Here is a 17,488-nt window from a genome sequence, read left to right on the forward strand (position 1 = left end):
TGTGCCCCGATGCTCAAACTTCTTCACATATATTAATTCATTTTATCCTTAGAACAATCCCATGAGTGGTAGAAAGTAGAAGTGAGGTAAAAATTCAGATTAGGAGTGAATGATCTAGAAATTTTAACTAACCAATGCTCTTCTCACCCATGAGTATCAAACACTGGTGTCAGTAGATACAACTTGCTCCTCCTCTGGGTGCTGCCTCTTCATGTGTGTGTGAGCACATGTGTGTGTGTGTTCCTTATTTTCAGGTCTAGGGCCCAGGGAAGGTAGAGTATCTGCCAGGTAAACAGAGTCTGCTTGGAACATGTCTCACCTCTCAGGAAATCACAGAGCCTGAGGATGAAAAGGACCCCAGAGAGCCCCGGAGCAACACGTCCACCTGCCAAACAGGAGGAGAGAGTGGTCCGGGGGAACCACCAGCACGTGGCTGCCCCTCAGGTCGTTGTGTCTGAGGCCAGGGGAGGTCCTGCGCGGCACACAGTAGCAGGCCTGTCGTTAGTCTTTGGGACACAGTGCATGTCAACTGGCTGTGTTAATCGGAGAGGTGTGAGGTAGGGAAGGGACAGAGAAGAGACCAAGAATATAGACAAAACCTATTTTTCCTGAAATTACTGTTAGAACAGCACAAGGCAATTGAGCAACCAGTCCCAGGTGTTTTAAAGGTCTTATTCTTCTCCCAATTTAAAACCAAAGCCCTAAATTCTCTGCACCAGAGCATCAACAGAGATCTGTGCTGCTTTGCATTGTGTCCAACACAAACAACCTTCTACCTACATTCTGCCCGGCGACGTCTGAGATGCTTTTGAAGTGCCATTCAAACCTCAGTGTGCCTAGCACACAAATCACACTGCTATCAGGGGTGTGCCTGCCCCCGTGCCAACTTGTCCGTGGCTCCAGTGGGCTACAGAGGAGGCCACAAGGGAGCCGAACAGCTCACAGGATGGGAGGCAAGCACACGGAGGAAAGTGTTGAGTTTTTGATGCCAGAGAAGAAGATGGGACTCCCAGAAGCTTGAGGCTACGTGTTGGGCCTTTCTCCAAGGGCAGCTGGTAGAGATAGGACACCCCACACCTTCTCCTCTTGGTGAAGATAAGGTCCTCAAGTTCTGCCACTGAGTCGAGGCAAATGGAACACATATTCTCCTCTCTCCACATCTATGACAATAGCCTGGTTGAAAATTGAAATCATTCAGTCTTGAGAATTTCACTGCAGGTGGGCCCGGGCACTCACCTGACATTCGACGTCACTGCCAGCTGACCCCAGGGTCTGCGGCCAGAATGGAGCTGGTGCTGTTAGTATCCTGAGCTGCAAGAAACTGTGCACTTCATTTCACTGCATGTGTAAACCAGCACATTTTAGTGACATTTTCCACACCACGGAATTGGACACAAAATGTGTTGCTCCTTTCTCTTTTCTCTTTCTTTTGTCTTGTTTCTTGCTTTGTGTTGTTTTGTTTGTGTCACCTTGTCAGGGAGGAAATCCAAGGAGCAAGAAGATTCTCTTTAGTTTAGATAATAAACATTAAACAGGTGACTGCTGTTTGCTAGATTTATGTCACTTCTATGGATTGAGAGATGAACAAAATCCATTCAACAATTACTACGTGATAAATGCTAGAGAAAACACATACATAGGGAGAATAGAAGCCAGGGAAAGAGGCCCCTAATTCAGACAGAGGGTGTAGCAAAGGTGCCTGGAGAAGGTGACATGCTTACAGGGAACTGAGTTTCTGTGCTTCTTTTTAATTTAAATTTTTTAAATTTTTAAAAAATTAGTCTTTATTGTATTTTTTCACTACCTTTAACCCCCTCATACTCCTCACCCCTCTGCAATCACCGCACTGTTGTACATGCCCATGAGTCATATCTACTTGGCTGTAAAAAGGAAGAAAATTTACCCTCTGCAACAGTATGGATGGACCTGGAGAACATTGTGCTGAGTGAAATAAGCCAGTCAGAGAAAGATGAACACCACATGATTTCACTCATATGTGGAATCTAATGAACAAGCTGAGATGACAGGCAAAAGAGAAATAGGCTCATAGATGGAAAACAGTTAACAGCTAGTGGGGGGTGGTTCGGAGGCAAAGGGATTATTCATTCGTATTTTTAATGTACAGCTTCTTATAGCCACTTCAGAAAAGCCCAGATTCCGAGTTAAACAGACCTGGGTTCAAAAGACAGCTCTGCCTTTTACTACCTGTATTAGGCCGAGCTAACTGCAGTAATGAGTATTCCGCACATATCAAAGGTTTAATGTAGTAAATGCTTAGTTCTCACTTACAATGCATGCTTCTTATATGGCTCCCTTTATTTTAGGGCCTCATTTTCCTCGACAGTCAGTTGCAGTGGGAAAGAGAGAGATGATGGAGAAAATGCACTTGCTGTTAAGCTGCCTCAGACCAGAAGTGACTCACATCACTTCTAATAACTCTCCATTGGAGAGAACAAGCCTGCCTAGAAGCAAGGAGAGAGGAAAATGCAGTGCAGCTGTGGTCCCAGAAAGATGTGTATGACTGTCAGCAGTCCCTGTGTCACTCGCAATGTCATATCCATCAAGTCACCTAAGCACAGTGAGTCCTGGACAGTGTGGCTAGTTTCCCTCCTCTGGGTAGAACAAGGACTTGCGCCTTGGGCCCCTGCCTGCTTGTTTGTTATCTGGAAGCACATCAGTCATCAGTCACGGTCACAACAGTCATGGGGTCAACCAGGAGGTGGCCAGTCCCTGTGCTGGTCTGGGAATGCAACGATGGTTCCTGTGCTCACAGAGACTGACATGCCTGGCATCCTCAGAACAGACTGTTGTGTACTGCGTGGTTGTTTTAGTGTTCTACTTTTGAGAAATCCTTCAGAGTTAATGTTTATACATTAAGAGGGTGTGGAGTATTTACCCCTTTCTTTAAACAGATTAATTTGCAATTGCCTCCAACCTTTAGATCTCATGTTTTCTTGGAGGACTGACCTGTTCCTCTTTTTTCATGCCTGGAGATAACAAAAGACAGGGTCCTGAGGAATGACCTTGCTCTGCAGTTTTGCTTCCGGAGTGTAAGGTCATCCAATATAAAATACTCCAGATACATTTCCTGGTACAACATGCCTTGAAAATTATATGCTTTCAACTGAACACATAATTGGATACGAGAAACTAATGTTCATGCTGTTTTATAACATGTTTCTCATAGCCTGTGGCCTTTCGTCCACCCCTCCCCTTCTTGAGTGCACAACTGTTTCAGAAAAGAGATTAACCCTCCAAAGGATCTGAGTGTAATCACTGAGTGGCTATGGATTTCTCAGGGAAACCCTGTCTCCACAGCAGGCTGGATACTGTTACCCTGCAACACACTCGTCACTGAATCCCAGTTGGCAGTGTTTTTACAGACAGTGGGGGTAAAAAACGGAGAGATGAAATTTATGAATGTCCTGGAGTCCTCGTGTAATCTGACAACGTTAATCTTTGGTGCTAATGGTGTGGAAGCTACAGACTGCCCCTTTGGAAACTGGAAACGAGGACAATTAAAAGAAATCAAAGAGCAAATATCAAACAAGCAATACCTCTTCCATCATCCAGGCTGTTGTCTGCGTAATCCTCCGTACTTCAGTCTGAGAGATGCTGGAGATTCTGGGGCCCTTTTAGGAGATTATCGGTATCAGTTAAGGCTTTGAAGTAGGGGCTGCTGGCATCTCATTACTGACAGAGATCAAAAACCGAAGCGGGAGTGCCGTCCCTGGCCTGCAGGGCCTCATTCACACATCAGAGAAGCACTAAATTATCAAAGTCCCCAACAATCTTTATGTCTTACCTGCGTGACCACAAGTAGCCCTTCCTGCCTCCTGCTGCCTTTCTCTCCCTTGTTCTTGCTTTTCCTTCACTTGCCCCGATTCCCTCTGCTATTCCTAAATCAAGGATGTCTAGAAGGTTGTAGGGGCAGGTCTCTCCTAGGTTAAGAATATGTTTTCAACACCAGAAAAAGAAAAAAAAAAGACCTTTATAGGGTTGAGTAATTTAAGTGGAAATTGTTCTTCTAATGGAAAAATGTTTTAGCAACAGGCCAGTCCGCAGTTTTTTGGTGCCATGGTAGGTCTAACCGTGGAATTGCTTTAACCAGCAGAATCGTTTCTCTTATAGTACAGACCTAACATTGCACAGGCCCAAAGATTTACTACATAAAATTTACCTCGTGGTGTCTGTGAACCTAGACTGTGAATTAGCACAGTGTCACACCCCCCGATGCCGAGTCTTGGTGGAACATTATCTGGGAAGGTAGGGAAAGATAGATAGGAGCTCTAAGCATCTGTTCAGATTACCGCTTAGCTTTTCCAGGAAATTTTTTACTTCTTCAGTCAGCTTACCACAGAAAGATACTATAGCCCATCATGAGAAGTCTTTTTCGTACCTTGGCTTTTCTCTTGTCCTCTCTGCTTATGCCTGCTCGTCTTTTCCAAAACATCAATATCATTGCTCTTGTACTTGGGCTATATTCACTCAATAAAATGCCAACCCTGAGTCGATCCTTTCACCTTCTCAAATCCCATACTTCCACTGTGGGCTAGATCCTGCATCTCAGCTCTTACGTGCTGCTGGAGAAAGTCACATACGGGTTTTCATGGGCTCCAATATCATTTGGGTGTTGCAACCTTTCTATGTTTCTCCAGTAAGCTCCCTGTGATTCTCCACTTACAAAAAGTTACCTCTCCCACCACCACTCTCCCAAGATTCTTGGCTCATGAACTTGTCTTCTTGTTGTGTGAAGACAAAAGCCATTGCACAGGAACTCCCCCAAACTCTAACTCATTCCAACTCTCTCACCTGTGACTCTCTCCAAGCTCTGCCCATCCTGTTCCCTCTCTCTAGTCCCAGGATACAGATGTCCTTCCTTTTGACTATGGCCAACTCCATTCTTCTCGCTCAAGAACTTATCCCCTTCCTACTCCTTTGGAGCCCCAAATAATTCATCTTTTTCCCTCCCTCTATTTTCAGCATCTCCCATTCAAATGGCTTTCTCAGTGGCATTTATACATGTTCAGACATCTCTCACCTTAAAAGCAAACAGACTCTTGACTCCCTGTTTCCCTTGAGGTACTGCTTTTTGGCTGATCTTCTTCTCAGTCAAAATGCTTAAAGAGTTATCTGAGCCGAGTGCCTCCATTTCCCCATCTTTCATTTGCTCCTCATCCTGTCACAGTTTTGTCTCTGCTGTCACCATGCCATTGAAAGTCTTCCCCCCAAGGATGGTAATGGCACTGTTACCATCACATCCAGTGGCCACTGCAGTTTTCACCTGGCCATCTCCTCAATGACCTTCAACACAACCAACAGTGCATTCTTCCCTTGGCTTTCCTGGATGCCAAGCTGTCCTCACTTTTAAAAAATCTCTCTGGGCTTCCCCCAGAGAAGTGTGTACAACAGAGTAGGTGCTTAACAAATATTCAAGCAAGGAAATTGCCTTCATTTCCCCTTAATACCTCTTTCCCATTCTTGTCTTTTTTTTCTCTTATTTTCCTGTGCCATGGGCCAGTCAGATCCTGCTGTCTGCTGGGAGAGGGGAGGGGTTACTGACTCTTCCCCTGTCCTGAATGACTAAACCCAAAGGCCCAAATAGCTATGGGAAGTCTACGCAAGGGAAACAGAGCGCTGGCACAGGGCTGATCTACAATCGCAGAACCACCTGCAGGGAAAGGGAGCCAAGGAGAGCAAGTGCGTGAACCAGCACGTCATCTCTCAGGATGTGAGGAGGTATGTTGTCAACACGTCACAAACTCCTCAAAACTAGGGGCAGTATATATTCATTTTTCTGTGAAGTTCCTCAAAATACTATTTTTCAATGACTTTTGATGGCTAAAAACCCTTCAACACGTAGCTCTAGCTGGCAATTATAACATGCAACTTTACGCCTAGTTGTTGGAAAAGTCCTTTTTTATTATTATTATTAACAAAACCCGGACACTAGTGGTAAGACGGAAGCAGGCATGGAGTGTTGTATGACTCTACCTCTGTTCTGCATCTTTATTCTGGCATATCGGGAGCACTACAATTGCCCATGGGAAACTCCAAATATATGCCAATTGTTAAGTGCTAACTTTGTGCCAAGAACCATGCTACGTGCTTTACATATACCGGTCTCCTCTTCACACCTACAAGGTGAACATTATCACACAAATGACAAACTGAGCTTAGGGAGGCATCCTACCCCAGGCCATGCAAGTAGCAAGTCTGGGAGCCGGGGTCTGAGCCAGCTCTGTTGCCCCTATGATCATTCCGTAGCCCTGTAAGGCTTCCAAATGCTACTCTCATCGAGGTCAGATGGACCATCATGTTGATGAACCCACCAGATACAATATCCAAGTCCGGTAATATTTAACCAGAGGTGCCGATGAAATTACACTAAACTAGCACAGGTGTTACCTCCTGTATTTACCTGTTCCTCTCTGCGGAGGATGCTAGAGAGCAACTGAAAGCATATATGAAGGAGAAAGAGAAGAAGGTTTCCTTGTAGATCCCCATCCAGTCGATCAACAAACCCATTTATTGAGCAAGGCATTTTACTAAGTACTTGGAAGATTCAGAGATGAATAAAATCCCACTCTTACCCTCAGGGAACTTACAGTTTGGAAGAGGAGGTGGGCAAGTGTCCAGAACCACAAAATTGTGAGGAAGGATGTGATATGTGCCAAACAGAAGTTCAAAGAGCTCTGCAGGTGAAGAGAATAAAATTAGGGAGCTGGGGAGACAGGGTTACGTCATCAAGAATTCGCACTGCAGGAGCATAGAACATTCGCTGCACTGGAGTGGCAGGGGTGGAGGAGTCAGGAGGGAGGAGATGCAGAGCCATTTCGGTGCAGAACCCTAGAAGGAGAAATAGAAATAGTGGGAAAGAAAGTGGGGCAGAGAAAACAATAGCATGAAGCTAAGTTATATTTCACAATATTTCTGTGATATTTGTTTTCCCTCTCTTCCTCGTAGTCCCTGGAAATAGAGAGGTGTGAAGGAAAGCAGGAGAGAAAGAGAACACAAACACAAAGATCTGATCCAGAGTAAATCTTTGCCCCCAGAAGTCATCTGGCTTAGATGCGAGATCAAACAGCTCCCCCCAGGGTTTGACTGCCGGGGAGCCGGGCTCTGAGGAATGTGTCACCAGCAGGAAATGGAGCCTGGTTTAAGTAGTTCTACAGCCAGGTTTCGGCTGATATTGCCCCTAGGGTGCCTAGAGAAACAGGAGCAAAAGGAGATAATATGAAAAATGGCCTGGCATTTTGTTTCCCTGGCCCCTTCTCCTATCGCTGAGCTTAACAGACAGGCCTTTCTGTCCCCTTGTATGCACTTCCGTAGGGTCCAGTAGGGAGGGTGGGCTTATGAAATTGCGATTGGATCTGAAGCCTACGCAGTTTCTATTGTGAGGTGGTTGGGACCATGAGGGAAACAAAGAGGAAGATAATGGGCATCCGGAGTGCTCGCTGAAGTGTGAAGGGGGCCCAAAATACCCGCACTGATTGCACCCCTGTCGGATTTGCACCCCTGCCACTTCCTTACATCAGCGAGTCACTTCTGTTTATTGAACCGTGAACTCAGACACCGTCCATGCCCCACGACTCCAGGCAGCCACGTTTTTGCTGCCTGAAGGGATGTTTGGGGATGGGCTCCCAACCTGTGGACACCAACCACAGTGGGAAGGAACACATTTGCCACATTTGGGCCAGATGCGTGGGTTCTAGGGTTAATGGGAAAACAGTTGAGCGAGGGAAGAGTGGTGTCCCTCAGCGGCAGTATACGACACTGGAGGAGTCTTACTGAGGGAGGGCTTGTTCTGGTCCCCACTACATAGGGCTTCGCTGGCCCCGCGGATAATGACCCCACTCTCAAACTGGCCTTTTGCTCTCTGGCTCTTTCTCAAAAGAGAGCTGCCTGTTGTGGTGCTGTCATCTGCTTGTGTCTCAGACGCCAACTGTTCTGGGAGGCTCCTGCTGCCGCGCTTGCTTATTTCTGCCCAGAACTTTTCTCTAGGGGAAGGAAGACTTTTGTCAAACTGTGAACTATCTTATAAACAAGGCAGAGCTATGCATACAGAATCAGTTTCTCAAAGCCTCTGCTCAGATTGCGGTGACACTAGAGTGGAGGGCATTTGGACCAAAGTCCAGTCTCCGGCAGAGTTTGAGGTCCGATCCCAGTTTTTTCTGCTTCCCTGAGCTGCCTTCTGGGCTCAGCCCTGGTCACACCTCCCAGCCTGAGGCCTGGCCACACCCCTACCCAGCAGACGTGGCGCCTCTGCATCTCCTTGTGAAGTTCAGATCAATACCTTAGCCAGGGAGGTATGGCATCAAGGACTTCATGTGTCGTCGAGGCAAAAACAGGTTTTTGAATAGGAGACAAAGGGAAGGTGAGTATACAATACCTGTCCTGAAAAAGTACAGCCACTGTTAACATAATGAGAACGATTTGCAGGACATTGATGTAACCTGGCAGCCAAGGAGAGTGGACTGGAATGTACATGTGTGAACATGACTACTTCACTATACTAGTCAGTGGGGGTGGTAGACACCCTTGAGTGAGCATGTGTACTGTGTGGCCATTGCTTTCAAAATGACTGAGCAAGTAGAGCAGTAAATCTCCATCCAATTTTGCATTATGCTTGAACATTCCTCTGCAGAAACTACTTGGATGATTCAGAAGGCTTTTGTAGATGATGTAATGAGCGAAGCATAAATAAAATGTGGCACAAATGCTTCAAAGATGGCTGAGAATCTATTGAAAGTGATCCACATTCTAGAAGACCTGCAACAAACAGAGCACCTGAGAACGTTGAATTGGGTACAGGCTGCAATCAACAAAGATCAATGACTGACAGTGAGGGAACTAGAAGCTGATCTAGGGATTCAAAAAACTACTATGTCCAATATTTTGACACAAGATCTTGTCATGAAACGTGTCCTGGAAAAAATTCATACTTCAGCTTCTGCTACCAGAACAGAAGGAACATTGTGCTGCAGTTGCTGATGACTTGATTCAAACTGCTACCAATGAACCAGATTTCCTCAAGAAGATCATAACCAGAGATTATGAATTGTGGGTCTATGGCTATGATCCAGGAACGAAGGCCCAGTTTTCCCAATGGAAGTTGCGTGGTTCTCCATGCCCAAATAAGGCATGGAAAAGTTGCAGCAAAATCAAGACTATGTTAACTGTGTTTTTGGATCGGGAAGGAGTTGTCCATCATGAGTATGCCCCTCCAGGCCAAACAATTAACAAGGAGTACCACCTCAATGTTCGTTGTTGGTTGAGAGATGTAATACTATGAAAATGGCCAGAGCTGTGGGCAACTGGTGATTGGCAGCTTCCTTACAACAACTAGCCCACTCATGCATCATGTCTCATGCAGAGTTTTTTTGGCAAAACATTAAATCACCCAGGTGATTCAGCCCCCTGGAGCCTAGGTTTGGTGGCCTGTGACTCCTGGCTTTTCCCAAAACTAAAATCAATGTTAAAAATGAAGAGATTTCAGACCATCAATAAGATTCAGGAAAATACGACAGGGCCGCTGATGGCGATTCCAACAAAAGATTTTGCAGAGTGTTTTGAACAGTGGAAGAGATGCTGAGAGAACTGTGTGAGGTCTCAAGGTGCCTGCTTTGAAGAGGGCTGAGGCATGATTGTCCTATGTACAATGTTTTCTGTATCTTGTACTTTCTTCAATAAATGTCTGTATTTTCATATTACATAGCTGGATGTTTTCTGGACAGAACTCATACTTTGCCCCCAGAGGTCATGGCCATGGTCAGAGGAGCCAACTTGTTCCAAGGAGGTAAGATGACCTCAATGAGGCTCAGTTAGCTACAAGTATAACCCTTATTATTTCAGGCTTCTCAAGAGCTAAAAATATCTATGTGCAAGAAGTACAGATTGTACTAGGGCATTAAAATCCTTATACTTCAAAATGTGTGTTTACATGTAAATTAATAACACCAATGTTGGTTTAATTTCTGACCTGTATACAATCATTCATTCAACAAGTAGTTATTGAATGTTTGCTGATGTGTCCCATGAGGACACAATAGTGAATAAAACAAAAAAATTTCACTAATAAGGGCAAGGGATGGGAAAGACGAATAATGAATCATGACATTTCGTGTAGTACCCAGTGACGAGCTATGGAGAAGACTAAAACTGAGTGAGGTGTAGAGAGTTCTATGGGTAGGCCGGGGCTTCCGATTTCAAACAAGACAGAGCCCACAGAGACGGCAGCATTTGACCAAGACCTATTGGAATGCAGCTATCTGTGGGAATATTTTAATATTTCATAATAAAATATGTTTCAAAATGCCCAAGAAAATTACAATTTTTTATTGGTGACCTAGGTGTAAAGACCTCATCTATTTCTTTGGGACCATAGTATTGCATGGGAACACCAAGACAGAGGGACGGCCTCACACAGGGCAGGGTGAGTCCTTCTCCAAGCAAAAGAGATTCTTCCTCAGAGAGGAATCAGGAAGTTTCTTTTTGGTGAGGTACTCAGTAAAGCAACTGCTATATCCCAAACCATAAATACCTCACACAACTAAATTAGATGTTGGAAGTAGAAAGGGTGTTTCCACTAAATGGCCAACTCTTCGATCCTATTCTTTCCTCCTTTCATTCAATTTTCAATAATGTCCAATGAAATTCAAATACAAGGTATTATTAAATATGTGCACAACTGTCTCCTTGCGTCATAGCCAAGGGCGCATGTTGTCCTCTAGACACATAAATGGAAAACAGTAAAGAACCTGTGAGGAACTCAGGTCTTGCCTCCAAGGAGAGGCCAACAGATCTAACTCCAGGGAATAACCTCTGTAGTTAGTCGAAATTAGCAGAACTCATCCTTTTCTACATACACATACGGAACTTGGTCTCTCTCTGGTGTTTGTCATCATATGAGAGGAGAGCACAGTGGTTGCTGTCTACTGCCGAGGTCCCCTAGCACCTACATAAGAGGAATGACACTCTGAGCACCAAGACCTTTTTCAGATGCCTTTACACATCTGAAATGGTGGAACCATTCAGATGGTAGAACATCTCTGCTACATTCTACTGTTTTGAAATGGTGAGATATTTTAGAAGGTAGTTTCTCTGCCCTCACCCTGACAGCCATTAAAAAATAGATGCTGGGCCCTGGATGGTATAGCTCAGTGGACTGAGCACGAGCTGTGAATCAAAGAGTCGCTGGTTCGATTCCCAGTCAGGGCATATGCCTGGGCTGAGGGCCAGGTCCTCAGTGGGGGCCATGTGAGAGGCAACCACGCACTGATACGTCCCTCCCTCTCTATCTCCATCCCTTCCCCTCTCTCTAAAAATAAATAAATTAATTAATTAAAAATATAGATGCTGGTATTATCCCCACCCCCAATGTTAGTGGTCCACACATGGTACCCTGATATGAAAACGAATGTGATCAGAATTCATAGCAGCTGAAAACTCACACACGAGAGACCTTTCCTAGCTTAGACAGTGGAGGTGTTTAACCTGAGGTTGCAGATGTTATTGGAGATATGTTATGCCTGACCTCAGGTTGCAGAGGTCACTAGGGATATTTCAATGTGAGGGGTGAAGGTGGAAGGAGATTTGTGAGGAGAACGAGTCCAAGGTGCTCCAAATTCTGGTCCTCACCTCCACCTCCCACAGAGTTGCTTTGGCAATTTATTAGGTCCTTATTTTTTTTGCCTCAATATTTTCATCTATAAAACAGACTGTGAAAATAGGGCCTACCTTATCACACTGTTATGCAACTTAAAAAGTTAATATTTGTAAAGCATGTACAACAGTTCCTGGAATACATTTAGCACTTAATAATAATACTCTTTTTATTATTCTTATAGAACAAGAAACATGTGCACCTCTACTCTTTGGCTTTCTATGTATTTTCTGAATTTTCTGGAACCTAATTTAAAATTCTGCTAACGAGGATCTGGCACTTGAAAAAAGAAACTTTAAGGGCACTTCATAGAAGACAGACCCCGAAGGAATGTCTGATCTATGTTTCAGTTTTTCTTTTCCTCCTCCTCTTCCTCCTTTTAATTTGAACTCTTCTTCAAACATTCACAGTATTGTTTTCAACAGTCGATTTTACTTCAGATTTGCCCACATATTTACTTTGTATTTTTATTTTATTATTATTATTTTTATTTCTTCCTGTATCTCCAACATTCTTCATTCTATATATTTTCACCTGGTCTATCTTTCACCTCACTATATTTTCTTCAGCTGTGTCTAAGCTTTTTTTTTTTACCCATTCACTGAGTTCATAATTTTTGTTTTATATTTTTCAATTCTATAATTTATGTTTTGTTTATTTTCAAATCTTCTTTGTAATTTTTTTTTACTTTGCAATTCTCTTCCAATGTGTTCAAAATTTTTTCCCCTTGAACATAGTAAGCATAGTTATTAGTCCCGGAAATTGTAATTTAAAAACTGTAGAAACTATAAAACATTTTCTTCCAGAGAAGTTTTTTCTTTCTAGGCACTTGAGTACACTAGTACTCTTGGGTTACCTTAATCTGATTTCTAAAACTCATATTTTTAGTGCTACACAAGTTGTTTAAAACTAAGTCGTGATATGTTGGAGGACCGCTTTACCTTTCTCCTGGTGTTCATCGTTTCTCGGTCTCAGTCACAGCCTGGAGGGATTTCCAGAGCTTCCCACACTCAGTGAGCTTCAGGCTCACATTGTTGTCCTCTTAGCCCCATGAGGCTTCTGTCTTTGTTTATTTCACTTTATGAAATTTTACTCTGGTTAGCTTTTTTATTCCTTCAAGGAGATTTTTAAAATAGATTTTCAGATTTTCTGATTATCTTTGGCAAGGGAATTTGTTCAAACTGTCTCAAGGGCACTGTTATTGTCACTCCTTCCACTGAGACACTTTTGTGAGGTTGTGTGAGTGGTATGAAAGACCCACATGCAAGTCCTGTGTTTGCTGCTAGTAAACAGTATGGATTTTGGTGAATAACCCCGGCTTTCTGGATTTCATTCCTCTTGTATATCAGGACATTTAATTGGATGATCTTTGCTGCCCCTAAAGTTTCTAAAATTTTATGAGTTCCTGGTTCAGGATAGCTGAAAAGAAAATACAATACATTGAGAACAGAGTTCTTTAAACTTGTGGGTTTAAACCAACCAATATATCTGTATCAAACATACCCACATTACTTTAATTCTGGGATGTTTGGTAGAAAAATGTTTCCTGAGATTCAAGCCAGGGTCTGATTTCAGTGTCGGTGCGTTGGAGGCTGGAGGAAGCCTGAAGCTCATCTGTGTCATCAACAGCCACTCAGGATGTAGGACCACACCAGCTTTTTGGAAGAGAGAATTCAGTGCAAGAAACTGTTGGCCATGTATCAGGAATTCTAAAGGCAAAAAGGAACTCAAAGATACCAACTGCTTTGTTGTAGCTGGCACCTCTAGAGGTGCGGACTTAAAGGAGAAAAGAATAAATCACTAAAGTATAGAAGCTTGGAAGAAGGGCATGTGGAGCTAAAACTTGGACATCTTTGAAGGAGGCCCTGCTGATGCTGGTGCCACAAGAACTTTGAGGACAAGCCCTCAGGGGTGGAACTCAACCTCTGGGGAATGTCCCTGTCGGCTGGTTAGGTTAAGTGTCATTGAGGGAGAATATTAAGACTGGTTCTAGGAGTGTTGAAAAAGCCGCCAACTGCAATGAGCAGCTGCTAGTGGAACAAACTGCTGTCTCAAGAAAGACACCAACAGGAAGAAGTGTCTGCCCTCCCTCACCCGGCCGTACAGCTTCTCTCTACTGTTCCCACTGGCAGAAACTCAAACAGAGCCTCTGGGCAAAGGAGAAACACAGACCCAATATCACAAAGACTTTAACAACAGAGAAAATGTTAATAACCAGCACACCATATTCACAAGATATTTTGTTATGTGTCACTGAACACCATGGAGTTTTAAGGTAAGAAACTGGGTTTGTGCTCCAGGTGTTTCTGTCATTGAACCTGGACATGTTATGTCTGTGCAAGAAGTACAGGCCCACGACTATGTAGCAAAGGAAAATGAACCTTCAGAGAAATCGTTGAAAAGATAGCCACTTTAAGAAACAAACGTCTATTTCTCTTATTCCCGTTTTCAGCCTATCCCTTTTACTATTTGATGAACTAACTTAGCTTGCTCAACAACTCACTCCACTGTACTGTAATAAACCCTCAGACAACAATTCTTGCCCTTATATCCTAAACTAGCAATGTTTGAAACCTCAGTGCACGGTACTGAGGCTCTGAAGGCTTTCTATGACTCATACACTCTAACATGAGCCTCTGTCTAAATACAGACAGACTCCGAGGGAGCCTTCCCTAGTGGCCTGGGAGTAAGCTGGTGGCTTGTAAACAAATAAGCTTCCTTCAGCCCCGGTTGCCGTGTTTCTCTGCCCCTCCCTGCCTTTGCCAGCACAGGAAGGCTGGTTCAGAGTGTGTAAAAAGTCAAATTCCATTACAACGAACTCTGCAGTGGTGCCTAAATTATTTTTTATTATTGTAGAGTTTGTTGTATCTAGTAATGTTTGTCGTTAACCAAGCGTTTAATTAGGTTTCAAAACCCTTATGTCACCTTGAGACCCAGTTAAAGCAGTGATGTTTGTTTTATAAAAAATGGGTTATTTAAGTATATTAGAGTGCTCCGGGTTTTTCAAAACCAAGTAAAGAGAGAAGTTCCCCATATTCCAGAAATTTATACATAAAATAAGGATCACGTGGTTTAATATCTATGCAGCTAAACATACATACATGTTTATAAAACAGAGCAACCAAAGCAGAAGCATTACTTCCATTAAACACAGACTTTGCCATCTGGTGGGAATGATGACGGTCAGGAGGACTTCAAGGCATGACATGCTATATTCCAGCAGTGGTCACCAGGCTTCTTCAGTTCCAAACGGAAGGAACCCTCCTCCGTAAGCTTAAGTAGACACATAATTTATTAGAAATAGTAAATAGTTTCATATATTATCTGGAAGAGCAAGAAAAGCAGTCTTGGAAGCCATGCATTTAGGAATAGTGCCCAAACCACTGAAACATGCAGTGGCCCCGCTAATTCAACAGCATGGTTTCACTTGCACAAGATGCATAAGCTCTAGGGCTCTGCTGTACAACATGGTACGTATGGCCAGCGATAATGCATTGTGCACTTACTACGTTGTTAAGAGGGTAGATCTCATGGTCTCACGCAAACAAAATAAAAGTTATTTAAATTTGTAAACATAAAGGAAGTCCCAAAGCATAGGCCCTGAAAATGGTCTTTTTGGTTCTGAGTTCTGGCTTCTACCACTAGAAAGGCTGCCTCTACCACTGCCTGAAGGTGTCTGCTTACACTGCAGGATCCGGACAGCACCTCCTTCTGCTGGAGTCTCATGTGGCTCGTCTGGCCAGACATCAGGTCACAGCCCCATGGCCCCAGCTGCTGGGGAGGCTGGGAGAACGGGCTTCTGCCCCCATGGAAGAGGCCTGGAAGAGCAAGTCTGGGAGGCAGTGACTCATCAGATAAGGAATTCCCGAAAATGGGAAGTGTTTAGAGGCACTGGTTACCAAAAAAGAGTGGAAAAAGCCAGTTCTCAAAGTGTGGTACTTCACCTCTGCATCACAGTATCTCGGGCTGCTGCTGAGAAATGAAGATTGCTGGGCCCTGCCTCCAGGTCTCAGGGATTAGAATCTGGGGTGGGATCAGCAACCGCAGGCCCCTCGGGTGGTTGTGACGAACGACACAGAGTCTGTATTTTCAAACGCGCTCTGAATAATAGCAGTTGATTTATTTTTAGAATTAAATAAGAAAAACTATAACTGCTAGCTCAGTCAGAGGTCAAAATCTCTGTAATTCTCTATAGAAAAGCCTTCTGCTGTGGACAAGAGAAATAATAAATGTCTGCTATTTTCTTCACAGGAGGAAGAGACAGCATTATGTGTGTTTAGGAGTGTGGACTCTGAGGCTAGATTGCTTGAATTTGAATACACTTGATCTCAATTACAGCCCCAAACTTATGTGCTTAAACACAGCATTATCTTGCAGTTTATGTAGGTTAGGAAGTAAGAAAAGGCGTAGCTCGTGGCTCAAGCTCTTGCAGGATGATCCAGTTAAGCTGTTGCCTGGGGTTATGTTCTCGTGTGAGGGCAGGAGAGAGAAGGACTCTCTTCTGACATCACTCACGTAGTAGGTGGTAGGAGGCCTCCGGTCCTTACTGGCTGCTAGCCAGGAGCTTCACTGCCTCAGCAAAAGGGCCTGCCCCTTGGGGTAGAGAGAGAGAGAGAGAGAAACTTAGAAGGAAGCAGAAGTATCTTTGAATAAACTCCTCTTGGATGTACGATCGGCCACACTGTTGCAGTCGTCCATGTGTGCCGCCCAGCGGCCCTCTGCACAGGGACGTGAATACCAGGCCACCATTTAAGAGCAGTGCCCATGGCCAACCTCGTGTGAAAAGTCCCTTCTTTTGTGTCTTTTCAATTTTTCCTTCCCTGTTTACTGTAATCACATTTCATCTGTATCAAAATATTGGAGAGGAGGGAGGGGAGGCAGGATGCACCCAGGAATTTCACTGCACTTGGTTCCAGTCGTGTTGATAGCTGCCTGCCAAGCTGGGCACCACGAGAGCTGGGCACCACTAGCCCTGTGGAGACCAGCAGCTGCCTTGCCATCCATCCCCTCAGAGCTGTATAGATAAGTCAGATCACATGTGGTTAAAACACAGGGCAGAATATAGAAACTGTAAAATCCGGCCCTGGCTGGTGTAGCTCAGTGGATTGAGCGCGGGCCTGCGAACCAGACGATCGTGGTTCGATTCTCAGTCAGGGCACATGCCTGGGTTGCAGGCCAGTTTCCGGCAGGGGCCAATTCCCTGCAGGGGATGCATGAGAAGCAACCATACATTGATGTTTCTTTCCTCTCTCCTTCCCTTCCCCCCTAAAAAGAAAATAAATAAAATATTTAAAAAAAAACAAAACAAAACAAAAAGAAACTGTAAAATCCAAAAGGTGTGTTTACATGACAAATGTAGTCCCGTTATGTCATTTAATTTTTGATTTGTAAATTGAAGGAAGAGATTAGGCTGGGGAATCTCAAGATCTTGTTCAGTTTTCAGTTTTCTATGGATTATAAGAGAGTGGAAGAAAGTCCAGCCTGGCCTTGTGAGCAAGAAGCTTCTGGAGTGACCAAGAGAGCCTGCTGGCCCTTGAGGAGTGACGGGATGTCTGAGCTGGAAGGAAAAGGGTGGGGGCAGAGGAGGTCACCGAGGCCAGCGTCCACAATCTCGTGGCACTGTGGCAAAGAATGACTAGTGGTTTGGAAATTTCAAGCAGCTTTCCTCGTGTCCACTTCAAGATAAAGACTTGGACATTTGTCTTTTCCTTTGAAAATTATGCATAACTATACATGACTCAAGTGTATAAGTTCATGTCTACTTGTTCCTGGGAATCTTACTTTTCACGTTCCTGCAAATTTTTATTTTGTATTATGGATATC

This window comes from Sturnira hondurensis, unplaced genomic scaffold (assembly GCF_014824575.4).
Source record: "Sturnira hondurensis isolate 20B ecotype Veracruz unplaced genomic scaffold, ASM1482457v3 Scaffold0007036, whole genome shotgun sequence".
In the NCBI taxonomy this organism is placed as follows: Eukaryota; Metazoa; Chordata; class Mammalia; order Chiroptera; family Phyllostomidae; genus Sturnira; species Sturnira hondurensis.